Source organism: Miscanthus floridulus, chromosome 15 (genome assembly GCF_019320115.1).
Source record: "Miscanthus floridulus cultivar M001 chromosome 15, ASM1932011v1, whole genome shotgun sequence".
Lineage (NCBI taxonomy): Eukaryota > Viridiplantae > Streptophyta > Magnoliopsida > Poales > Poaceae > Miscanthus > Miscanthus floridulus.
This window is the reverse complement of record NC_089594.1, coordinates 26988845-27015530: the sequence shown is the minus strand read 5'-3', so window position 1 is coordinate 27015530 and position 26686 is coordinate 26988845. Positions and strand designations below refer to the sequence as shown.

The 26686-nt window shown below is 41.0% G+C and overlaps 2 non-coding genes and 1 pseudogene across 2 annotated transcripts; all 3 read right to left on the bottom strand.

The window, feature by feature from the left end:
* Positions 1-822: 822 nt before the first annotated feature.
* LOC136507252 (cysteine-rich receptor-like protein kinase 44) lies at positions 823-3161 on the bottom strand (annotated as a pseudogene).
* A 13022-nt stretch (positions 3162-16183) lies between these two features.
* LOC136509801 (small nucleolar RNA R71) lies at positions 16184-16292 on the bottom strand. The gene has a single exon (XR_010772541.1). It is a non-coding gene; the product is annotated as a small nucleolar RNA R71 (small nucleolar RNA).
* Positions 16293-22896: 6604 nt separating this feature from the next.
* LOC136509815 (small nucleolar RNA R71) lies at positions 22897-23005 on the bottom strand. Its single transcript, XR_010772554.1, has one exon. It is a non-coding gene; the product is annotated as a small nucleolar RNA R71 (small nucleolar RNA).
* Positions 23006-26686: the final 3681 nt, after the last annotated feature.

Here is a 26686-nt window from a genome sequence, read left to right as displayed (position 1 = left end):
GGTTGTGAGGCCAAGCCTTTGGATGCCTTTGGGATTCGTGAGGTTGAGAGCTTTTGGGTTAGGGCTAGGAAGAGAGGGAGAGGGAGGAGTGTCTCCTTGATTGAGCTATTAGGAGTGGCTTGTAATAGCACATGGTGAAGTAATCAAGAGACCAAATTCGTATGTCACTTCTCTCCCAAATATGAATTTTCTCTTTTTTTTTGTTTTTGTCGTGGTCATTTTTCGGTGTTTTCGTGCTGCTGGTTTGGCTGTATCTTTGACACATTTTTAGAAGTCTTTGGGATCCTTGGAACATATCTAAACCATATCTTGAAACCTAGCTTCTGATCTCTTGGATCCAAGCCCCAAAACTTTGCTTTCCTTCTTTGGTGATTTTCTTGAACATTTTTGAGCTGAAGGTTTTGGGTTGTTCTTGATGAGCAAGATGCATAGCTTCAATGGATGTTCCATGCATCCTGTGACATTTGCACTCGAGCTATTCATGTAGAAATGAAATCCTGCATTCTTGAATGGAAACGTTGCAATGATTTATTTTTCGTGCCACTGTATGATATGTATGAACACTAACAAATTTTGGCATCAAAGTATATATACAACAAAAATATTTTTATTTAGATTTATAGAAAAAAGTAGTACAAAGGTTTAAAAACATTACCAATCATGCACACATGCTAAATCTTCATTTTTGATAACCTAGATCTTGAAAAGACAGAAAGACCGAACCGAATTCTGTGGTCAGACTGAATGCCCACCCCTATCTAAGGACTCTGTATTCGATATGAAGCCTGTAAGAGTCATTCACGAATTGTTTCATAACAACTATTAACATGAAAACTGGTCCATGAGAACATAAATAATCGGCAATTTCACCACATCAACCACCTTCCCCTTCATGGCTTCTTTGAACAAGTCTTCCGTGATCTCATCGGATTTCAGGTCCTTGTTAACATTTGCACCCAGTACAATAAACATGTCATTGCACTGCACAAGTGCCTCCTCCTGTGCTAGTAAACGCTTGGAGCACGGCCGCATCATTCCTTTGCTCGGCTATGCCCTGTACTTGGTTCTGTTGATCTTTATATTAAATACAATGAATCCATCAGTAATGTTGGTTAGCTGCAGGCAACATGATATGGCCTTCCTTGGCTCGAATAGGAAGCGCAGCTCCAGGGCCGGGTCTATGGCAAGAAAGTTGAAGTCAGAGCTTCTCTGCAAGGATGAAGGGGTTAATTAATGTGATTATGTGAATGTGTGTCCTTTATTTATCATAGCGTGTTGAAGTAACCTTAATTGTCAAAGTAAATCGCATGGGTGCCATTATTTTGACTAAATCCTAGTACATTGTTTAATGAAATCAATTCGGATGCAATCTAACATATAAGTGTCTGTATTTTGGATCTTATGAACACTTTACTTCATGAAATGTTTTTTTTCACAAATCCTAGTTATTAGGCATCCTGGCTCAAAGAACCTATGAATCTAAAACATTTGTTTTTTTTCCAAAGTAGGCTAACAAAAGATGATTTGAATCACTCAAGCATCTATATTCTATCAGAATGGTTGTACCTGGGCAATTAGATCTTTTGTCTCATCAGATGGTAGTGACATTTTCATAATTTCCGCTTCTAATTGTTCCAGTTCATCGATAACATCCTTTATAGACGGCCTCGTTTTCCTGTCAGCTATCACACATCTTAAGGCGATGTCAATACATTTCTTCACTCGTAGGATTTCTATTTCCGGCGATGGATGCTTATCAGGCATTTCTTGCAGCCTTTTCTTCCACTTTTCACATACCTGATTGGCACATAAAGTTAAGGAACATCAATTAAAATGAATGCAAATGATACAGAAAATTATGGGAAAAAGAGACAATCGTTCCTCATATTTCTTTTTTCTTACATGCTCAGTGAACTGCTCGGCGTCCATTCAGCAGAGCGGGTGCGACCCATATTTCCATCCATTACTTTAATAATTATAACTCCAAGACTGAACACGTCATACTTCTTTGAAACAGATCCATTATCTACATATTCTGGTGGCATATAGCCGCTGCATAGCATATATATCATCGGTATGGATGTGATTAGCTCAATATGAATAATGGAACTATATATATGTTAAGGGCTTGTTTGTATCCATTTCAATTCATGTGTGTTAGGGTGAGTTGATGTAGAATTTGAACTAAATTCCACACCAATCCATCCTAATACACATGAATTAAGGTGGACACATGAGCATCTAAACAAAACCTAAGGCAGAACTAAAAAATTGATGTTTTGAAAAAAAAAGGAACAACGAGATAATTAGGTTAACATGAGGCATCAACTTACTGTGTTCCTTTGACAGTCTCTGTTTTATGGGTCTGTGTTGAAGCAACGAGTTTGGACACACCAAGGTCTGCAATTTTGGCCATCTTATTGTTGTCCAGCAAAATATTACCAGGTTTTAAGTCTAGATGGAAAATGGGTTTCTCATATGCACTGTGAAGGTGATTTATACCCTCACATGTTCCTTTAATAATTTGGTAACATGTAGGCCAATCAAGGTCACAAGATTCATCTGCAAGTAAAAATGGAAAAGGAAAGCCTATAGAGCTACAAATCACTCATTTTAGTATGGCAAAAAGTTGGATAATATGCATGGAGCTTAATCGAGCATCATACCTGTGATATGTTTATCAAGGCTTCCACATTCCATATATTCGAAGCAGAGAATTCGCTCCATTAGTGTGGCTAAAATTAGTTCACCATTGTGTTGGACATATTTTCTTCTGAATTCGTAACAGTAGCCAACTAACTTTACCACATTCTTATGGTGGACCTTGCTAAGGTTGCAGAATTCATTATCAAATGCCTTATCATCAAGCCCTTGCAACTGATGAAGCTTCTTAACGGCAATCTCTTTGCCTTTATACACCCCCTGCCAAAAATCACTTGTGGATACAGATCGCAAACTTATAGCTGCTGGCAGTTGTATATAATTGAAAGTTAATTGAAACCTAGAGGAAACATAACGAGCATTCATACCCTGTAAACAACTCCATACCCACCACTGCCAACCCTGTGATCCTCTGAAAAGTTGTTAGTTATTGTTTCGAGCAAATGGAGTTTAATATATGTTGGGTCTTCTTCGTGAGAGGCAGGGGCGAATCCAGCCATGAAGTTCACCGGAGTCATCACATTTATACAGTGGGGTTATCGTCGTTGATTGATTGTGATAAACAGTAATTCTCCATTAATTTTACCGAAGTCATCGGGGTCAGCGACCCCGGTAACATAGGCCAGATTCGCCCCTGCTGAGAGGGAAAAACTCCTTCACTTAACATTTACTAAGGGCTTGTTTGGAAGGCCGGTATTCAGTGGAAAACACTTGTAAATTACATGCCTGATAAATTGGCTGTTTGGATGGCTAGTGAGCACATTTATTTTACATTTGGATCGAGTCAAAACCGGTGTAAAATAGTAAACTCATACTCAGGTCTGGAAAAGAAAACGGCATCTATCGGGCACGCCGCCTGCTTCCGCAGCTCAGCTCCGTCCTCGCGCACGCCGCCGCCAACGCCATCGCCGTTGGCCGCCGCTGCCGCTGCCACGTCCCCACCCTGCGGCCCTAACCGCCTTCTTTCTCGCCGAGATCCGCAGGTGCCGCCAACCTCTCCTGCCACCCGGAGCGCACCAACACCGCCGCTTCGCCGCGACCACCACGCGCGCAGAAGCCCACCGTAGCGACTCCACTACTAACCTCTGCGGCGCAGCTCCAAGGCATCAGCACGGGCTCGTTCCTCCTCGCTCGGAACTCGAATCCGATGATCCAGAGCCCAGCGGCGGAGAATCGAGCGGCGTAGCGTAGCCATGCCCCCGCCCGCCCGCACGCATTGGCAGAGACGATGGAACGACGTGTGGTGCCGTCTCGGCAGCAACGGCTTCACCGGCTCCGGCTAGAGTATAGGCCATGCGACGCACGAGCCGACCTTGTCGGGCACGGCAACAGGGCACTGACAGGTCAGACGGACGAGTGAGGATTCAGGCAATGGAGCAGTATGAGTTGGTTTTTCTTTTCTTTCACTCGTCGACTCTCTTGTCTCTTCTGGTTTCTCGAATGCTCCGATTCACAATTCTTCCGTCTGTTTGCTGATGAGAGAATGTGTTTCTGCTACCTAATTCTTGGAATTTTCAGTTCCAAACTTCGAGATCCAATTTCAATTCCAAGATCGAAGTTGATGTTAACGTTGCTTTTGCGCGCTCTCTATCTGTTGATATTCGGATGGTAGTTTCAGGACAGCTACAAGCATTTCAGTATATACCCAAACAGCTTTTTCCAGGGGTGTAAAAATCATTTGCATTCCAAGGGTTTACTTGTGCACAACAAATTACAGTTGTATTGCATTTACATGTGCATAAAATTTCTAAACACCCAAACAGGGCCTAACAAGAATATGTATATGTTTAACAAACATCTTAATTATTAGGAGGAGGAACAGGACAACAGATTGAAACAATTACCACCAAATGCACAAAATTTGACATGTACTTCCATGACATACACGTACGATTAACTATTTCCCATTTGGACCAAGGCCGCCCTGTTTAGTTGCACCCTAAAATGCCAAAATTTTCAAGATTTTTCGTCACATCGAATCTTTGGACGCATGCATGAAGCATTAAATATAAATAAAAAATAAAACTAATTACACAGTTTAGACGAAATCCACAAGACGAATCTGTTAAGCCTAATTAGACTATGATTGACACTAATTGCCAAATAACAACGAAAACTCTGCAGTAGCATTTTGCCAAAAAATTTGCCATCCAAACTGGCCCCAAGCTTCACACATGATTTGCCTTGTGCACAAAGAATTGAAACTATCCAGGAGTGTTAGCACATACCTGCTGGAAACGATAGCAGAGACAGGAGTGGTTAATTTTGCTGCTTGGCGATGATGATCCCATCCAGCCTCATTTATGTCCGTTCGACTTACCCCATATTCGGCTTGTTTTTTCAGCCGGAACAGTATTTTTCTCTCACAACCATTCAACCACAACAGTGTTTTTCAGCCAGTTTCAGCCAAGTTTCAGACCAACAAACGGGGCCTTTATATCAAGAGGGGTCGAGGTGCAACGTTGACAAACAAAAAACGGTTGACTTGACTCCGGATCAGCTACATGGTCTAGCCAATAGCTCTGCAACAAATGGTGAAACACGGTATGACGGGACATTTGGAAGCTAGTAGAACTCGGACGGGACATTTGGAAGCTAGTAGAACTCAGTCAGGGCCGGTCCTAAGTATTTTTAGACCGGGAACGAAGCTAAAATTTTAGACCTTTTTTATATGAACATGATAATACTACTAGTACTACCCATTGGTAGTATATACATATATATACGAAATGTTACTAATAAACAGTTAACTGGATGCAAAAGCAATATTCATATAAAATAATTTGTAGGTTCTGTTTCACTTGAATTAAGTACGTTCTCATGATCACTCACATTGTGTTCATCCATGTCAATGTGAACATTGTCTTCCATATGGTCCTAATCGTCTGGATTAGCATTAGCTGTTTTCTCCACAGCAACTATCGGCAATGCATCTAGATCTCTCAAAGCGCTTGTATTACTCTTAAGAAAGAAATTTACGAAGAGCCCTTCTATGTGATTCTACCAAATTATCTATTCGTTTTTTTCTTCTTTGTTTTGTCGTTGCCAGAAGGATACTTTCATGATGACATGGTACTTAAAATTAAGATAAACAATTAGTAACTACAATTTTACAAAGTAGAGATCATGCGAGAAACAATTAGTAAATAAGTTTCAGATTCCTAGCTTGTTGGTTGCTGCCGCCTGGCGCCTGCCTTCGATCCTCTCCTCTGCGGCTCTTCTACAACTGTCGCTAAGCAGATTGCCAAACGGGGATTTAGGTTCAGGGAATCACCGAATCAGAGATGAGGGATCACATCCTGACGTCCACGTGAGAGGTGAGGTGAGATTAGGGCCCTGCGATTTTGATTTGCCGCCGCTATGCTGCTCTTCTGGAATTCTGGAAAGTGAAACACTAGAACGCCGCCGCACGCACAGGAAAGGCCAAAGGAGGAAGGTCGCGAGTGGCGTGCATGACTCCTGGCGCCGTGATCACGAGATCTAGTGCTGGCGTAGCATATATGTATTATTACTAGTGTATACGTATATGCATGGGTGGGGGTCCATCGGTGGAATGGACCTAGGACGGCCGTCCCTCCCGCCCCGCCCCAGGGCCAGGTCTGAACTCGGTCATGTGGTTCAACAAAAAGGATGAGCGATTCTTATAGCAAGTTTAATAAACTGGCCTATAAGCAAAGCCAAGTCAACAATAGATTAATATAACAACTAAGACATACAATAATCTGGTTTCTTCTCTTGATCTAAATATAATTACTACCACTGTTCCGTTTTATAAGACGTGGGCTAGAATGACATGGTCTCCTAAATTACATTTTAACCATTTATTTACTTTATATTATACTTTTTATGCTTATAAATTTATAATTATTGAATAGGACAACTACTTCCGAATCTTATCATATGAATTTTATTTTATGATAGTTAAAAATTGTTCGCCCAATTATTGGTCAAAGTTTTTAGAGTTTGACTCATAATACATACTCCTTATAAAAATGAACGGAGGTACTATTTTATTATGAGTGGGACCCGCCCACTTTCTCTCTCGCCGTCTTTATCTCCCAGAGCCACTGAAACACGCAGGCCCACAAATAGCAGGAGACGTGCTATCCCTCCATGCTCTGACTTGTGACAAGTAGTTTGTCGTTTGTATTTTGTCTCATCCATCTAGGCATTTATTGGCTAAACTTGGCTATAAGCAAAGCCAAGTCAACAATAGATTAGCCCTACGCAGCCGCTGCCACCGAGACGCCGCCTGCCGCAACTCTAACATCGCTACTGCCGCCGCCGCGCCTAGGGCCCTCCCCTTCTTCCTCTCTAGCGCGTCTACCGAGGACAAGAAGGAGAGGGGACCTGTAACGACCCGAGTTCGTTACAATATAGTCTCTTATTTTGGACCATCGGAGGAAGCAACCTACCGAGCTCCTATGGAGATCCCTGGTGCTCTGAGCAAGATGGATCGTTGAGAATCCACCATATTCACCCCGTAAGCACCCCCAGATAGACGTGGACAGGCTCACACCCGGAGCAACGGAGAACCCTTACATGGATTAGTACTCGACCTATTGACATCATCAAAACTAACTCAACCTCAGGGAGTACCCTAGATTATGATATCTTGGCCTTCAATACAAGCCATCTGATGACTTAGCTAATTCAGCAAAGACAGAGATTTACCGGACAACCCGCTAGATGTACCGGACCATCCGCCAGGTCATAGAATAGAAGGAATAAGTGGAAAGTGAGCTGTTTTCCATTTATAAAGACTTGGGCCTACATGTCAGCACAAGAATGAGATAAACCTCAGCTGAAGCCACATCTCCCCACTCACTCTCTCACTCATCCCTTCATTTGCAACACACTCCCTCTGTCTACACTCAAGAGCAAGCAAGAACCCTAGAACTAGAGAGGGGAGAGATTGGAGGAAAGATTGGAGAAGGAAAGGAAGAAGAGGAAGAGAAGCAACTCATGGACATCCCCCACTTCTTCAACGTCATTCATGGTGAGCTCAAGAAAAGTAACTCTTATTTCTTGGATTTTTCTCCAAAAGCCTAATTTATGGTTCTTGGTGCAACATTGGAGACATCGTGCTAGTGTTGATTCCATCATATGTAGAGTAAGTTTAGGAGACCTTCATCTAGCTAAATCACCCATTTACCTTATCGATTGTCCTTTGATTCATCCTTTTTGGAATGTTGCAAGCGGAAGCTCATGAGGAGCCAATCTCTCTTTGGATGAAGAGGCATGGATAGAAAGAAATTGAATCTTCAAGTTTTTGGCCACAGGAGCTCTCAAATCTCAGAGCTAAGGATTTCATCTCGATCTCATGGTTTATCCCCTTTTTGTCATGTTTTTGGTTAAAACCCCAACCCATAGTTACACTTAGTAAACCTAGCTCAAAACATAGTATTCTTGAGCCTAGTGAGCCACCTAAAATATCCTAGGAATATCTTGCACATGCATGGATCACAGCACCAACCATCTAGGCTTGAAACCCAAGATCACCCTTGAAAAGCTATGAACATATGTTCTGTCGACGATTCAGCGGAGAGTCCATCAGATGCGACGGAGTGTCCGCCAGTTCTAGAAAGTCACCCAATAGAGCCTTGTACTCCTTCGGAGAAAGTCAGTGGAGAGTCCACGGTATCACACGGAGTGTCCGCCAATTTATAAAGATAGTAACCCAAGTACCCGAGAGCACCTGATTTCCAGTGGAGAGTATGTGACCTCTCATGGAGGGTATGCTGAAATATAAACCTAGTTAACTAGAAACCCGAGATCTCCTAGTTTTCACCAGAATGTCCATCGCATGGTTCGGACAGTCCGATGAAAGATGTAAACCCAAAAAGTGCCTAAGTCCTAAACCACCAGAGTGTTCTTTGGAGCATCCGCTAGGTGTTGACATTTCTTAGCGTCGCTACCAGGTTTGTAATCCCCGGCAACGGTGCTAGAAATGCATGTTGATATTTCTTATGCTCAAGTAGAAAATTCCGCAAGCGCACATAATATCGTTATAGCATTTCACCCGGGAGTATTCGAGGTATCGTTATTTATATTTTACCACAGAGAAGCAATGGTTAAAGATAGTGATAGTTAACCATCATGTATCTTCTAACTAGTATACCGACTAGACTAAAATGGGGGTAAGTAATACACACTAAAGTGGGGTGACACACAAGTATCAAATCATGGAAAGGTAAATTGGAAACGTAACTAAGTAGCAGGAGAATAATAAAGAAAACTAGAATCCTAAGTTACTTCTATTCAAGCATCACTCTAGCTAGTGACTATGGCTATTCTGACAAACCAAGATAGTGCAAGGTAGGATGCAATAGCACTTGAGGCGTACCTGCCCCAAACTCACCCAGAGGGTTGATTGGGCACAAAGCACCATGAGCCCTATGATTTAACAACTAGACCTATCGTGGGGGAATACATAGGATGGACAGGGCTGTCACCACCTACCAACTACCCCGATCTATCCGGAGGCCTAGCCACATTGCAAGGTACCCGATAGTATAAGCACCACGCTTACACTATCTGATACTACTCTAGCCACACGTTAAGACTAGAGCATCAACTAGTGACGAACAACCCATGCTACTGAGAGCCCACTTATCATAGGAAATATAAGCATAACCAAAGTATAACTAGAGAACAAGACTAGTACATAAAGTATAAGACGTAAAATAATACTTGCATAGAAAGTAACATACTAATGAATAAAGTACTTACAAAAGAGAGACAAAGCTATACTAGACTCCTGAAGACTGCTCCAGAGCTCCCACCAAGACTAGCTACTACTAGAAGAGCTACATCTTGAGAGAGTAGAGAGAGAGCTACATCTCTTGTGTAGGTAGGTGTGTGTTACAAGTAAGGGGTGAGGGTCCTATTTATAGCCTAAGGTGGAGTAGGGGCTATTCCATCGCCACATCATCGATCCATGTGCTCTCCATCCTCCTCCATTGGATCAAACCATCATATAATCAAGGGTAGAGAGCATTTGAGCATGTGCTTCTTTGCATGGAGGCATGCAATGGCGGTGTGGAGAGAGTGGGGCGTCGGGCGGCATAGGGGTGGCGCCGACTGGCCCCCCTATGATAGGTGGGACCTCCCACCTTCTTCTAGAAGCTTGGCCCACATGTCATGAGTTGGTGTGGGTGCTTGGATATGTTTGTCCTGTTGGTTGTGCTGCCATGACACGTCAGTGATCTGTGTGATGCTCCTTTCGAGCCTTTGATGTTGAACCAACTTGAGATCAGCGATGGAGAAGCCTTGGAGGACCTCTCCCATGGATCAGTGACATGGCAAGGGCAGGTGGGGCACCGGGCAGTGCCCTTGTGGGGCCGGGCGGCGCCACTAAGTTTGAAAAAGCTCAAAGCAAGAACAAATAGCATATGTGGAAGGTTTATAACATGGTATTTGGCTTTGGTAGGAAATCTCACCATTGAGGAGAAGTGAGGCTATTAATTTTGAAGTTTTATCAAAACAAAAATCTCCAAGAGCTTACATAGAAAGATAAGATTTCTTTAGTCTTTACCATATCTCACTTCAACAACTTAGTTGACATGTTTTCCTAATAAAGATTTATCCACAAGTAACAAGTATATGAACTAGGTACAAAGCTATACTAGACTCCTGAAGACTGCTCTAGAGCTCCCACCAATACTAGCTACTACTAGAAGAGCTACATCTTGAGAGAGTAGAGAGAGAGCTACATCTCTTGTGTAGGTAGGTGTGTGTTACAAGAGAGGGGTGAGGGTCCTATTTATAGCCTAAGGTGGAGTAGGGGCTACTCCATCGCCATCTCAACGATCCATGTGCTCTCCATCCTCCTCCATTGGATCAAACCGTCATATAATCAAGGGTAGAGAGCATTTGAGCATGTGCTTCTTTGCATGGAGGCATATAATGGCGGTGTGGAGAGAGTGAGGCATCGGGTGGCATAGGGGTGGCACCGGCAGGCCCCCCTATGATAGGTGGGACCTCCCTCCTTCTTCTAGAAGCTTGGCCCACATGTCATGAGTGGGTGTCGGTGCTTGGAGATGTTTGTCCTGTTGGTTGTGCTGCCATGACATGTCAGTGATCCGTGTGATGCTCCTTTTGGGCCTTTGATGTTGAACCAACTTGAGATCAGCGGTGGAGAAGCCTTGGAGGACCTCTCCCATGGATCAGTGACGTGGCAAGGGCAGGTGGGGCACCGAGCAGCGCCACTAAGTGGCCCACCTTGCTCCATTTGCTTCTAGTTGCTTGATTTTTGATGTTTTTGTATAGTTTTCCTGCATGAGCAAAGATCTCCAAGTACAAGTAGAAATAGGTGAATTATAAACATAAATCACTACCTATGTTGTTTTATATTGTTGTTTGCTCTCATTTTTTGTGCAATGTTGATGGTCAAAATAGGCATTTAGTGACCGTCAACACCTGGTAACGGAGTGTCCATCGCCTCTGACGGAGAGTCCGCCAACCCTAATAGAGTCAAACCAGAACCAAGTCACCTCAAAGCCCAACCTGATAGAGAGTCTGCCACATATAGCAGAGAGTCCTTTAGTTCACAGAAGGTGTGAGATTGTTTAGGAAACTTACCCAAGAGGTCAACAATACTAGACTAAGTTTAGTAGTAAATAGTGCAATAGTAGAGCCATGTTAGACATCTCTTCCCAAGTTCCAAATCAAGTCTCAATCTTTATCTCCTTATCGGTTATCCTCACTCTTGATCTCCGTTTCTTTTAGGAAATCATGTAGCGTGAGGAACATGTATAACCAAATAGGCACCCCACTACTATGAACACTATTTTGGATACTCATTACTTGTCCCATTATGAGTTGGCATTTCATCTAAATATGATTAACAATTAATGTTGTTTCATTAATTTAGAACTAGTCATTAATCAATTAGAGCCTTGACATAAGCAAATAGGGTTTGGAACGCTTAATTGCTTAATTGCTTAGCAACGTTAGAAGTCGAGTATGAGAAGGGAACTCATGCTTCGTGTGTAGGATGCTACACGGGGATAATTAATCACTAAAATGAATGAGGGTTACAACTTATCTACTTCCCTAATCATGACTAAGGACTAACCTCAATTTGAAATATGAACTTGATGATCAATTTGGTAATTCTTGCTCATGCGAGGGGTAGGTCACTGTGAGTGTGGGATATCAAGTGACGTAGCTCGTGGAGCAGCTAAGGACCGTGCATTGAGATATGTGAGTCCGAGTAACCACCCGTACAGACCACATGTCACATATGGGGGTGACAAGCTGAGTAAGTAATCGCGACTGGTCTATCCGTGAAACTGGCAAGAAGGTGGCGCCGGTTAGATGGTGGTAGCATTAACTGGGAACCAATTGAACCTTTCATCAGACATTCTGGCCGACTTAGGGAAAGGTTGGAGACATGAGGCAACCCTTATCTTTGTGCATAGAATATGGTGGTTAGTCCCGTTCCTCCATATGGATACTGTTGTACACCTCTGTAGAGTTATTTGAAAGCCTGAAGTCCCTCGGGATGGAGTCTTTTTGGTTGTTCTTACTTTCTATACCCATGGTAGAGATTAGACTAATGAAAACATGATATAGAATAATGTGTTGATCATTTATTTATTTTTCTATCTATTACTACTTGTCCTATGTTTAATAACCATGTTAATGTTGATTCATGAGCATGTCATTTTAATAAACGCCATTGCTTTTCTGCAAATGTACAAATGCCTGAGAATAACCTTGGATCCACCAAATATATATATATATATATATATATATATATATATATATATATATATATATGTTGGAATTAAGTCCTGTGAATACGCAATGTACTCACGGTGCTGCCGTTAAGTTGTTTTGCAAGTATCTCGATTTGGTTGTCTTGAGCCAATGCTCACTCTACCGATGACTAGCGGACCTTGCAAAGGGCGATTCTAAGATGAATTGCATGTTAACTCCGATAAGATCATGATTGATATTCTATGGAGCTGGACCTTAGAGGGTTAATTAGAATTTTATGCTAATATTAATTCATTATGGTTGTAATCTAAAAATTTTGGTTTAAACCAAACCCATTATACGAACTGTGGTGGCATAATACTCGTGTTATGTGTTGGTTTGCCATTTGGGGTGTTTTGTGTCACTCAACCGTTACAAAGATCCTAAAGGGGAGGTGCGGATGGCACCCTCCTACCACAGATGAGTATCAGAGCAGTGGTCAACATACACGAGCAATCCTTTTGTCGAACCCCCATATAGCCCGAACATTGTTGTCGATGCCATACCCCCAGGTATCCTGACTTTCATATTTACTGACTAGAGACTCCGGATCAGAGAAGACCCGAAGGCCTACAACTACCCTATTCAAGGAAGGATATCTCCAGATTACGCCGACTCCGACTAGGGCACGGCTCCTTAGTTTGTAGGGCAAGTTGATCTCGGATATAAATAGTTAGCAATACCCCTTGATGTAATCATCAACTCTTTCATAGGCATAGCTACATTATAATCTCAATCTCGCCGAATACAAGAATACAAGAGTAGATACTAGATGTACTGTAGCATCCGGTTTTAAGGACAAAACTAGATACACACCATATGTGAGACCAGGACATCAAATCGCACATATGGTTACAAATAAGGGGTAATATCAAAAGACAATACTTTATTACATAATGTATTAGTACAAAGAATATAACCTTAGGCACAAACAGCGAAAAGACAATATTTGATCTTTGAGTGAAGACTCCACTCCATATGGAGAACTGACTGGTTGATCACAAGCCTAACTGCTATAGAATCTAGCAATCTGTCTACACTCCACAAGGACAACTAACTAGTTGATCACAAGTCTAACTGCTCTAGAATCTAGCAATCTAGTACCTATTGATGGTAGTTAACAACCATTATAAACCATCAATAAAATAAGTATAAGGGCACAATTGAGATCACCAACAAAGGTCTAGGGGTTTAAACTAACAAATTCCATGAGTTTTGGTGAATCTGTTATTTCTGTAGGGTTTATCCAGAAAACAGTCAAGGTGGACCTACATGTCAAATTTAATCACGCTTATCCACAGCGAAATGGACACCATAAGACTCTAGAAGACTCGAGAGGACTCCACACCGAGGCAGAGTCTACCAGGTGGGGCTGGCCAATGCCATCTATAGGCCGTCTGGCCCCTAGGTCCACCTGTCAGCCTCCATGTTGCAATGTCGGTTCTCCATCGCTTCCTAGGCTGCATCTATTCCTTAAGTCAGTTTAATCCAAGGGCTCAAGTTGGACGCTCCGGCCTATATATACCAGCCCCTACCTATCGATGTTTTACCACCGGCAACCCGTCACGGGGTACCCGGGACGATGATTTGTTCGGAGGGATATCGGCGTTTGTAGGAACTCGGTAGTAAACGCAGGGAGACAACGATTTATACTAGTTCGGTACACCGGAAAATCACGGCGCCCTACGTCCAGTCTGGTGTGGATAGTATATTGCGCCCTGCGCTATTTGTTGTGGTTGCGAGGTATGTTGTGGTTGTGTCTGTCGCTTATGTGTGTCTCATATCTCCCGATCTAGGGACGCCTGCCCTCCTTTATATAGTCCAGGAGAGGCGGGAGTCCTAGTCGGTTACAAAGTAGAGATCCTAGTAGGATTACGTGTAACTAGTTCTAGTAGGATTACATGGGAATCCTAGTTGGACTAGGTCTTCTTCTCTCTTCTCCGTGGGAAACCCCATGGGTCCCGTATCGACACTACCCTCTAAGGGCATCAAGTCATTTGAGAAGATAGAAACCCTAATCATCCTCAGAGCTCCACCATATTCTAGGGCATAGCTAGTTAGGCTAGTCTAGAGGGAGGCAAGCAGGCTTCGCTTGGATTCCTGATCATGTCAAGAGCATGGTTCGGTATAATCTTTGTACCCCCTCTCTCTTTTGTTTCTCCATTTTTTATATGTTTGCTACAATTGTTATGACAATATTAGTATTCATCTTATTCATGTTCTTCGTTATAATGTTCATCGTCTACTTTGATTATATGCTTAGTATAGTTGGATTATCATCATGTTCATGCATAAGTTTGTATAGCGCTCACTCTAAGGTACCATGGGTGGGTGGTCGACATTGTGTAAGCATGGTGCTTATACATTGTTTACCTATAAATACACCCTATATTCTAGGTCATGTGGTAGATCATGGAAGTGACACTCCCGTTGAGTCCTTTGTAGTCCACTCCTCGATGTAGGTAGCATGTAGGATCTGATTACAAAGGAAGATAAGCTCTGTTCTTACTCTTCCCTAGTAATATCCCTTATGTATAGATGTGAAGATGATCTTAGCCATGATTACTAGGTGTAATTGCACTAATCAATGTATGCTTGGACTTGTAATTAAGGATGACTTTAGAATTATTCCTCTAATATTCTACCTGACCATGCTAATGCCATAGAAATGAGTACTCTGAGTGATTTATCATTATCATTGATCAATACTTATATATATCTTATCATATGACTTACCCCTGCTATGAGTAGAATATTGGTTATGGTTTACTTCTCCATCAATGGTATAAGTTATCAATACTTGTCCATGCTAGACCTTCACTGTGGTAAAAATATAAATAACGATACCTAGAATACTCTCGGGTGAAGTGTTACAATGGTTTATTATTTGTGCGCTTACAGATCCTTTTTCATTCATATCTATATATTCTTTCTAGTCACATAAGATGATAAAGAACTACTTAGTATCATTCTAGTAGTGATGCTAGGCAGCACCAACAAGCATCTCTAGCACCATCACTAGGGATGATAACCTAGTAAAGTAATGTTAGGAGATGTAGGTAATTTATAGGTGGCTATTAAAACAAGTGACAAGTTAATAAATACCAAGAATCATTTCCGGGGAAGGTAGCTAGACAAAGGAAGTATTGATAAACTTATACTTATTGATGTGATCGAAATAACCATTGACCTCTGCTCAAACAGGCTTACCTTTTTTTGTCTACTTGTCTATCTTATGTAGGGTAATCTATGACCGGTTTTGACTTTCCGACAATCTACATTAACAATCCAGAAGCACTACTTAAGAGGACTAAGGCTAAACTCAAAAAAGTTTTAGCTTTAGAGTCGGAAGACAACCATATAAGGCGAAGCTTAACACAAAAATTTGAAGCCATGGCTGACAGGACTCTCCACGAATTCTCTGCTCCAACCACTACCAACATCCAGACTAGACACACAGTTAATGTGGGAGACAATGGATTCGAGCCCACGCCGGCTCTCATCAACATGGTGCAAGTGAGCCAATTTTGTGGAAAGGCACATGAAGATGCAAGTGCACATCTCCAACACTTTCTAGAGATCTACAACACTTTCACCATCAACGGAGCAACCAAGGATGCCATACTACTTGGCCTCTTCCCATTTTCACTTTTTGGGAAGGCGAAGCAGTTGTTCTATGCCAACAAAGACAGAAACACTACATGGGATAATTGCTCCATAGCCTTCCTAGCAAAGTTCTCTCCCATGGGGAAGACTAATGCTCTGCGTGGGAGAATTTCAAGTTTTCAGCAACAACATGATGAATCTGTCCCTGAGGCATGGGAATGCTTTCAAGACTATATATCAGAATGCCCTCATCATGGGATGGAGAATTGGCTACTCATGTAGACGTTCTACCACGGGTTGACCAACAGTACCCATGAAACCATTGATGCTGCTGCTAGAGGTGCATTCTTGTCACTTACACTTCCAGTTGCTACCACTCTTGTGGAGAAGATGGCCTCCAACCAAGGCTGGAATGAAGAACGTGTTCAGACCCACAAGAGAGGTGGAGGTATGCATCAACTCAAGGAGGTGGACATGCTATCTACTAAGATGGACCTACTGATGAAGAAGCTCGAAGACCGTTGTAATGAGAAGCAAGAAGTCATGCACATTCATGATTCCTGCATGGCATGTGAAGTATGTGGAAACACGGGGCATTCAGGGAATAGCTGTCTTGAAACCTAAGAGGATGTGAACTTTGTCAACAACAACAACTACTATCGTCCTCAATAGAATCAAGGATGGAACCAGCAACAGAGGCCAAACTACTAAGGTAACTATCAAGGTAATAATTATAATAATTTCAATCAGCCACCCTTTAGAAAATTAATTGCTAGCCAATCTAGATTTATGGAAGGATTATCTAAGAGGGTAGCTACCAATGATAAAATATTAGAAAACATAAATAATAGAATGGATAGCTTTGCTTCTGCCATTAAGAACCAACATAGGTTTATTAAAATGATAGAATCACAAATAGCTCAGCTAGCGGCTGCTGTTCCTCCGTCCGACAAAGATAAGATTCTGGGTCAGCCGGAAGATCTAGAAACTACAAATCTTGTCGATATTCACAATGCAGCTTACTACTACACGGAGCCATCAATGGGAAGGTGGATAGATTACACCTTGCCTAACAAGAAAGGTGATCCAGGAAGACCTATCATCCCTATCACCATTGGACCTCACGTCTTCTAGAAAGTTGTCTGTGACTTTGAAGCAAGTGTCAACATCATGCCTAACGTAATATATGAGAAAATTTTAGGAGATCCTTTATTGTACACAAACATGCATTTGCAGCTTGCAGATCAATCACTCTACTACCCTAAGAGAGTTATTAAAGATGCCATTGTTCGAGTGGGACAATCATATGTTCCCGTAGACTTTGTGGTTTTCGAAACAGGTGGAGATGAAAGGGCACACATCATCCTGGGCTGACCTTTCTTGAGCACCGCAAAAGCCATAATCTACGCGGATAGTGCAAGATCTATTTTACGATCAAGGATAAAAAGGAGAAGTTCTCTTTCAAGAACCGCATCTTGCAATCTTCTAGTCATCCACAAAAGGCATACCTACCCAAAGAGATAGCAGTGACCAAGAAGAAGAACATCCAAAGAAGGAGGAAGAACATGACTAGTCAGCCACAAGAAGAAACGATCAACATGGTCAACACACTCCGATTTGAGTATGATCACCTCCTCGCTTCACCATTCCTTGCTAAGAAGGATGATCCTGCCGTACCGACAATTGAGTGTACCATTGAAAAAAGAATCTTCCACAACACCTTTTGTGACATTAGATCGGGCATCAATATAATGTCCAGGGTAATGTATGAATATTTATTGGGTAACAAACCTTTGTTCCCTACGTAAATGCAGTTGCAGATGGTGGACCAATCAATCTGATTCCGTGAGGGAATAGCGAGGGATGTTATGGTAAGAATACAAGATCACTATGCCTCTGCTGATTTCATGGTCCTAGACATGGGAGAAGAAGAAGACGATACACCCATCATCCTTGGAAGGTCGTTCCTCAACACCACCAACACAATCATCTACATCGGATCTGGACAAGTCCACTTCCAATTCCCTGGAGAAAAGGTACGTTGTTATTTCAATAGTTATACTACTTATGAACCACCCAAGAAGACCCACTCTAGGAGGAGACACCGAACGTCCCGACGTCAAAAGAACCAACCCCTATGGAATGAATGGGAAGATGAAGAACCTGAAGAGCCTGTGAAAGATGAACCTGCTCTGCCAATGCTAAGTCCATAGACCAAGTAGGTATGGAAGGAAAAGGTGACGTCGCCTGTGTCAACATCACAAGATGTGCAGCCATCTGGGTCTCCACCGCTGAGACCGGATGATGCACCCAAGGAATGAAGGATTTTCCTCCAGGCGAGTCCTGTCCGGAGGACTTAAAATTTTGAACCCTCACCGTGAGGTAATATCGGTAGTTATCCATATTTATTTTTCCGCATTGCATAAATTATTTGTCTCTTTAACATATTTACTTTTCTGCATTAGCATTGCATTAGTAAAAGAGAATAAAAATTTCATTATTGCATTATAAAAATCCTAAGCCCCATGTGAATAATTCTATGGTGTAAAAGTCCGCAGGAATATTCACCGTGGTGGCATAAAAATTAAAAATACCGTATATGCAAATTTTCTTTCTGCGTTATATAAATAAGAAAATCCAAAAATATATTAGATAGACATCCTGCTAGAAAATTTATCTAAACCCACAAGGATAACTAATCTCCGAATGGCTGACCGTTAACCCCTTATCCTAATTTATGCCACGAGTTTTGGTGATTTTGTTGGAGTATTCTACAGGATGATAAATAAGACCAAGAGAAAGTTCACTCGGCTAAAGTCATCTCGCTTCACCCATGGACGAGAAGGACATACGCTGGCAAACACGCTCTAAGAAAGATCACTCAACATTCAACAATCGACCACAGCAACATCCAGCTTGGGGGAGGAGCATCCCCCGTGTATCTAGCTAAGTATTTCTTTCCTTTAGTTTTACTATTTTTGAGTTTGCTTTATATTAGCTAAAGAAATAAAAAAAGATGCATAACAAACTAAAACACAATAAAAATTTATCCTAGCTAGTTATATATATATATATATATATATATATATATATATATATATATATATATATACTAGTAAGGTGTGATCTTAAATTTTGAGAACAAAATAAAAAAAGTATGCATCTAGTTTTCTGTTTTTAAGAGCTGAATAAATAAAATGGACTCTAAGGATAATCTCTTGCTATGGAAATGATGAATAGTTGCTCTATTGTAATTCCTTTCAAATACCTAGTTTTCAGCCTTGAATTCTCCCAAGTTTTGGATACAACTATTTTGATATAAGGATTTACTCTGAACTTAAAACTCATGGGTAGCATATGCTTGATCTAAGTCTAGGTAATTGACGGATATGATATGAGAAGGTCTGAGCTATTGTTTATCTTATTCCTAGTGATACTAGAGTTCTGGAGATTTATCTTTTAAAAAACATAAAAAATCTACATGATGAGCTCCTTGTATGACAAAGCTTGAATTCCTACTAGAGCCATATATGATATTTAGATTAAGAAAACTTCCACTCATTTGTGCTACTTGTTTTGCATTGAGTTCAGTCAAGCTTTGTTGACCCATATGAGAGGTTTGTCATGCTCTTAAAATTAAGATCACGTACACAACACCCACATATGCACTACTCCTACACTAGGGGTAGGCGCAACAACATGCCATTCTATCTAGATCCACCCAAAAATGGTTTACTCTTACACCGGGAGTGAAAACCAAAAATATGCCCTATAGGATATCCACCAAATAAATGCTCTAAAGTTTTTGTTGCTATCTCTCAAAAGTTTTGTTGCAGCCAAAAGAAGCATGAGGCTATGCAAAAAGTTATTCATAAAAAAAAGGGAAAAGTGTTGAAAAAATGGACAAGTGTCCGAGATATCTAAAACAATGGGTACTCAGACGCCCGCCTGAAAAAAGAGAGAGAAAGAGATGAATAAGATAGCCCATGTTTTCTTGCAAAATTGTTTCCAAGTTCCAAAAGAGAGATAAGTTTTCAAGGAGCATAGTAGAATTAGGTTAGCCACCATATATATATCCACCATATACATCCACACACTTGCACATCTTGATTTGATTGTATGACTCAACTCTCTTTGGATCCAAGGTTTAACTTTACAATATGTGCATTGCAAGTATGCTCTTTCATGCTTTTTCCACTCCTATGAGCTCCACATAAGCCTTAATTGTAGGAAGAGAAAGACATAACATTATTATTGCCTTAGTGATGATCCACAAATACCACATATATTGAGAGACTTGAGAGTGTCATACAATGGAAGCTCTGAGTTTTATTTTGAAAACCTATAAAACCCCCAGAATAATGATTGAGCAAAGAACTTGAGATATAGTGCTTGACTTGATTGTTCTGTCTTTCAATTACTCAAGACCCAAGTAAAGGCTAAGGAGCCCCATAGTTGAAGGTAATATGGGTAAGTTTGAAAGTCAGATCGGTTTATTCTAATCGAGAGGAGAATTCTTGTTTAAACGCATGTGTACTTTTGAGGAGTGAAAGCATTGACGCGACTTCTGATCCATTTTGCTCAGTTTAGCTTTGCTAAGGGACTAGAAAAGGTTAAGCTTGGGGAAGCTTGTTGACAGTAGTTAACAACCATTATAAACCATCAATAAAACATGTATAAGGGCACAATTGAGATCACCAACAAAGGTCTAGGGGTTTAAACTAACAAATTCCACGAGTTTTGCTGAATCTATGATTTCTACAGGGTTTCTCCAAAAAACTGTCAAGGTGGACCTACATGTTAGATTTAATTGCGCTTATCCACAGTGAAATGGACACCAGAAGACTCTAGAAAACTTGAGAGGACTCCACGCTGAGGCAGAGAGGCAGAGTCTGCTAGGTGGGGCCGACCGGCCCCATCTATAGGCCACCCGGCCCCTGGGTCCACCTGTCAGCCTCTGTATTGCAATGTCGATTCTCCACCGCTTCCTAGGCTGCATCTACGCTGTTCCTTAAGTCGGTTTGATCTAGGGGCTCAAGTTGGACGCTCCGGCCTATATATATCAGCCCCTACCCCCTGAGGGTATCAAGTCATTTGAGAAGGTAGAAACCCTAATCATCCTCAGAGCTCCACCATATTCTAGAGCATAGCTAGTTAGGCTAGTCTAGAGTGAGGCAAGCAAGCTTCGCTTGGATTCCTGATCGTTTCAAGGGCATGGTTCGGTATAATCTTTGTACCCCCTCTCTCTTTTGTATCTCCATTTTTATATGTTTGCTACAATTGTTATGACAATATTAGTATTCATCTTATTCATGTTCTTCATTATAATGTTCATCGTCTACTTTGATTATATGCTTAGTATAGTTGGATTATCATCATGTTCATGCATAAGTTCGTATAGCGCTCACTCTAAGGTACCATGGGTGGGTGGTCGACATTGTGTAAGCATGGTGCTTATACATTGTTTACCTATAAATACACCCTATATTCTAGGTCATGTGGTAGATCATGGACGTGACGCTTCCGTTGAGTCCTTTGTAGTCCACTCCTCGATGTAGGTAGCATGTAGGATCTGATTACAAAGGAAGATAAGCTCTGTTCTTACTCTTCCCTAGTAATATCCCTTATGTATAGATGTGAAGATGATCTTAGCCATGATTACTAGGTGTAATTGCACTAATCAATGTATGCTTGGACTTGTAATTAAGGATGACTTAGGAATTATTCCTCTAATATTCTACCTGACCGTGCTAATGCCATAGAAATGAGTACTCTGAGTGATTTATCATTATCATTGATCAATACTTATATATCTTATCCTACGACTTACCCCTGTTATGAGTAGAATATTGGTTTTGGTTTACTTCTCCATCAATAGTATAAGTTATTAATACTTGTCCATACTAGACCTTCTCTGTGGTAAAAGTATAAATAACGATACCTAGAATACTCTCAGGTGAAGTGCTATAATGGTATATTATCTGTGCGCTTGTAGATCCTTTTTCATTCATATCTATATATTCTTTCTAGTCACATAAGATGATAAAGAACTACTTAGTATCATTCTAGTAGTGATGCTAGGAAGCACCAACAAACATCTCTGGCACCATCACTAGGGATGACAACCTAGTAAAGTAATGTTAGGAGATGTAGGTAATTTATAGGTGGCTATTAAAACAAGTGACAAGTTAATAAATACCAAAAAGCATTTCTAGCACCGTTGCCGGCGAAGGTAGCTAGACAAAGGAAGTATCTATAAACTTATAATTATTGATGTGATCGAAATAACCATTGACCTCTACTCAAACAGGCTTACCCTTGTTTTGTCTACTTGTGTATCTTATGTAGGGTAATCAATGACTAGTTTTGACTTTTTGACAATCTACATTGACAATCCAGAAGCACAACTTAAGACGACTAAGGCTAAACTCAAAAAAGTTTTAGCTTTAGAGTCGGAAGACAATCATATAAGGCGAAGCTTAACACCAAAATTTGAAGCCATGGCTGACAGGACTCTCTGCGAATTCTCTACTCCAACCACTGCCAACATCCGGACTAGACCCACAGTTAATGTGGGAGACAATGGATTCGAGCTCAAGCCAGTTCTCATCAACATGGTGCAAGCGAGCCAATTTTGTGGAAAGGCACATGAAGATGCGAGTGCACATCTCCAACACTTTATGGAGATCTACAACACTTTCACCATCAAGGGAGTAACCAAGGACGTCATACTACTTCACCTCTTCCCATTTTCACTTTTAGGGAAGGCGAAGTAGTGGTTCTATGCCAACAAAGATAGAAACACTACATGGGATAATTGCTCCACTGCCTTCCTAGCAAAGTTCTCTCCCACGGGCAAGACCAATGCTCTGCGTGGGAGAATTTCAAGTTTTCAGCAGTAACATGATGAATCTGTCCCTGAGGCTTGGGAATGCTTTGAAGACTATATATCAGAATGTCCTCATCATGGGATGGAGAATTGGCTACTCATGCAGATGTTCTACCACGGGTTGACCAACAGTACCCATGAAACCATGGATGCTGCTGCTGGAGGTGCATTCTTGTCACTTACACTTCCAGCTGCTACCACTCTTGTGGAGAAGATGGCCTCCAACCAAGGCTAGAATGAAGAACGTGTTTAGACCCACAAGAGAGGTGGAGGTATGCATCAACTCAAGGAGGTGGACATGCTATCTACCAAGATGGACCTACTGATGAAGAAGCTTGAAGACCGATGTAATGAGAAGCAAGAAGTCATGCACATTCATGATTCCCGCATGACATGTGAAGTATGTGGAAACACGGGCATTCGGGGAATAGCTGTCCTAAAACCCAAGAGGATGTGAACTTTGTCAACAACAACAACTACTATCGTCCTCAATAGAATCAAGGATGGAACCAACAACAGAGGCCAAACTACCAAGGTAACTATCAAGGTAATAATTATAATAATTTCAATCAGCCACCCTTTAGAGAATTAATTGCTGGCCAATCTAGACTTATGAAAGGATTATCTAAGAGGATAGCTACCAATGATAAAATATTAGAAAACATAAATAATAGAATGGATAGCTTTGCTTCTGCCATTAAGAACTAGCATAGCTTTAATAAAATGATAGAATCACAAATAGCATAGCCTGCGGCTGCTGTTCCTCCATCCGACAAAGGTAAGATTCCGGGTCAGCTGAAAGATCTAGAAACTACAAATCTTGTCGATATTCACAATGTAGCTTACTACTACACGGAGCCATCGATGGGAAGGTGGATAGATTACACTTTGCCTGACAAGAAAGGTGATCCAAGGAGACCTATCATCCCTATCGCCATTGGACCTCACATCTTCTAGAAAGCTATCTGTGACTTCGGAGCAAGTGTCAACATCATGCCTAAGGTAATATATGAGAAAATTTTAGGAGATCCTTTGTTGTACACAAACATGCATTTGCAGCTTGCAGATCAATCACTCTTCTACCCCAAGAGAGTTCTTAAAGATGCCATTGTTCGAGTGGGACAATCATATGTTCCCATAGACTTTGTGGTTTTGGAAACAGGTGGAGATGAAAGGGCACACATCATCCTAGGCCGAATTTTCTTGAGCACCACAAAAGACATAATCTACGCGAACAGTGCCAAGATCTGTTTTACGATCAAGGATAAAAAGGAGAAGTTCTCTTTCAAGAACCGCATCTTGCAATCTTCTAGTCATCCACAAAAGACATACCTACCCAAAGAGATAACAGTGACCAAGAAGAAGAACAACCGAAGAAGGAGGAAGAACAAGACTAGTCAGCCACAAGAAGAAACAATCAACATGGTCAACACACTCCGATCTGAGTATGACCACCTTCTCGCTTCACCATTCCTTGCTAAGAAGGATGATCCTACCGTACCGACAATCGAGTGTACCATTGAAAAAAGAATCTTCCACAAGGCCTTTTGTGACATTGGATCGGGCGTCAATATAATGTCCAAGGTAACGTATGAATATTTATTGGGTAATAAACCTTTGTTCCCTACATAAATACAGTTGCAGATGGTGGACCAATCAATCTGATTCCCTGAGGGAATAGCGAGGGACGTTATGGTAAAAATACAAGATCACTATGACTCTGCCGATTTCATGGTCCTGGACATGGGAGAAGAAGAAGTCGATACACCCATCATCCTTGGAAGGTCATTCCTCAACACCACCAATGCAATCATCTACATCGGATCTGGATAAGTCCACTTCCAATTCCCTAGAGAAAAGGTACGCTGTTATTTCAATAGTTATACTACTTATGAACAGCCAAAGAAGACCCACTCTAGGAGGAGACAGCGAACGTCCCGACGTTAAAAGAACCAACCCCTATGGAATGAATGAGAAGATGAAGAACCTGAAGAGCCTGTGAAAGATGAACCTGCTCTGCCAATGCTAAGTCCATAGACCAAGTAGGTATGGAAGGAAAAGGTGACGTCGCCTGTGTCAACATCACAAGATGTGCAGCCATCTGGGTCTCCACCGCTGAGACCGGATGATGCACCCAAGGAATGAAGGATTTTCCTCCAGGCGAGTCCTGTCCGGAGGACTTAAAATTTTGAACCCTCACCGTGAGGTAATATCGGTAGTTATCCATATTTATTTTTCCGCATTGCATAAATTATTTCTCTTTAACATATTTACTTTTCTGCATTAGCATTGCATTAGTAAAAGAGAATAAAAATTTCATTATTGCATTATAAAAATCCTAAGCCCCATGTGAATAATTCTATGGTGTAAAAGTTCACCGGAATATTCACCGTGGTGGCATAAAAATTAAAAATACCATATGCATATTTTCTTTCTGCATTATATATATAAGAAAATCTAAAAATATATTAGATAGACATCCTGCTAGAAAATTTATCTAAACACACAAGGACATCTAATCTCCTAATGGCTGACCGTTAACCCCTTATCCTAATTTATGCCACGAGTTTTGGTGTTTTTGTTGGAGTATTCTACAGGATGATAAATAAGACCAAGAGAAAGTTCACTCGGCTAAAGTCATCTCGCTTCACCCATGGACGAGAAGGACATACGCTGGCAAACACGCTCTAAGAAAGATCACTCAACATTCAACAATCGACCACAGCAACATCTAGCTTAGGGGAGGAGCAACCTCGTGTATCTAGCTAAGTATTTCTTTCCTTCAGTTATACTGTTTTGAGTTTGCTTTATATTAGCTAAAGAAATAAAAAGATGCATAACAAACTAAAATAAAATAAAAATTTGTCCTAGCCAGTTATATATATATACATATACTAGTAAGGTGTGATCTTAAATTTTGAAAACAAAATAAAAAAGTATGCGTCTAGTTTTCTGTTTTTAAGAGCTGAATAAATAAAATGGACTCTAAGGATAATATCTTGCTATAGAAATGATGAATAGTTGCTCTATCATAATTCCTTTCAAATACCTAGTTTTTAGTCTTAAATTCTCCCAAGTTTTGGATACGATTGTTTTAATATAAGGATTTACTCTGAACTTGAAACTTGTAGGCAATGTTTTCCTAAACGGTAAACGGTAGACAGTCGGCGAGGTCTCGTGTAGCGTTTAGACCGTGTACACGGCATGTACACGGTTTTACACGGATTACTCATTTTTACTTTATTTGTAAAAATAACTGTAATAACCTGTGTAGATATTCCTATAACATAGATAATATAAAATTACACAACAACAGTTAATCCAATAATATAGAATTAAGAACCTAAGTGCTAGACCTAATAGCCTAAGTGCCTAATAAAATATTCCCTCCATCCCAAAATAAGTGCACATCTCGCTTATCGAGGAGTCAAACTCTTTTAAGTTTGACTAAGTATGTAGAAAGTAATATTAATATTTGTATATTCAAATAATTTTATTATGAAAGTATATTCCACAACTAATCTAATGGTACTTATTACACATCATAAACATTGGTAATATTTTAAAAATAATTTATTTTCAAAATATTAGTAGTGTTTGCCTACACGGCCGTGTAGACCGATTACACGGCCGTTTTTTACCGTTTACACGGCGATCTCGTGTAACCTACCATTTATGGCATAAACTGCACGTTCGGCTACCAAGTAGCGATTACACGCCGAGTAATCGGTCTACACGGCCGTGTAAGCGAACACTGCTTATAGG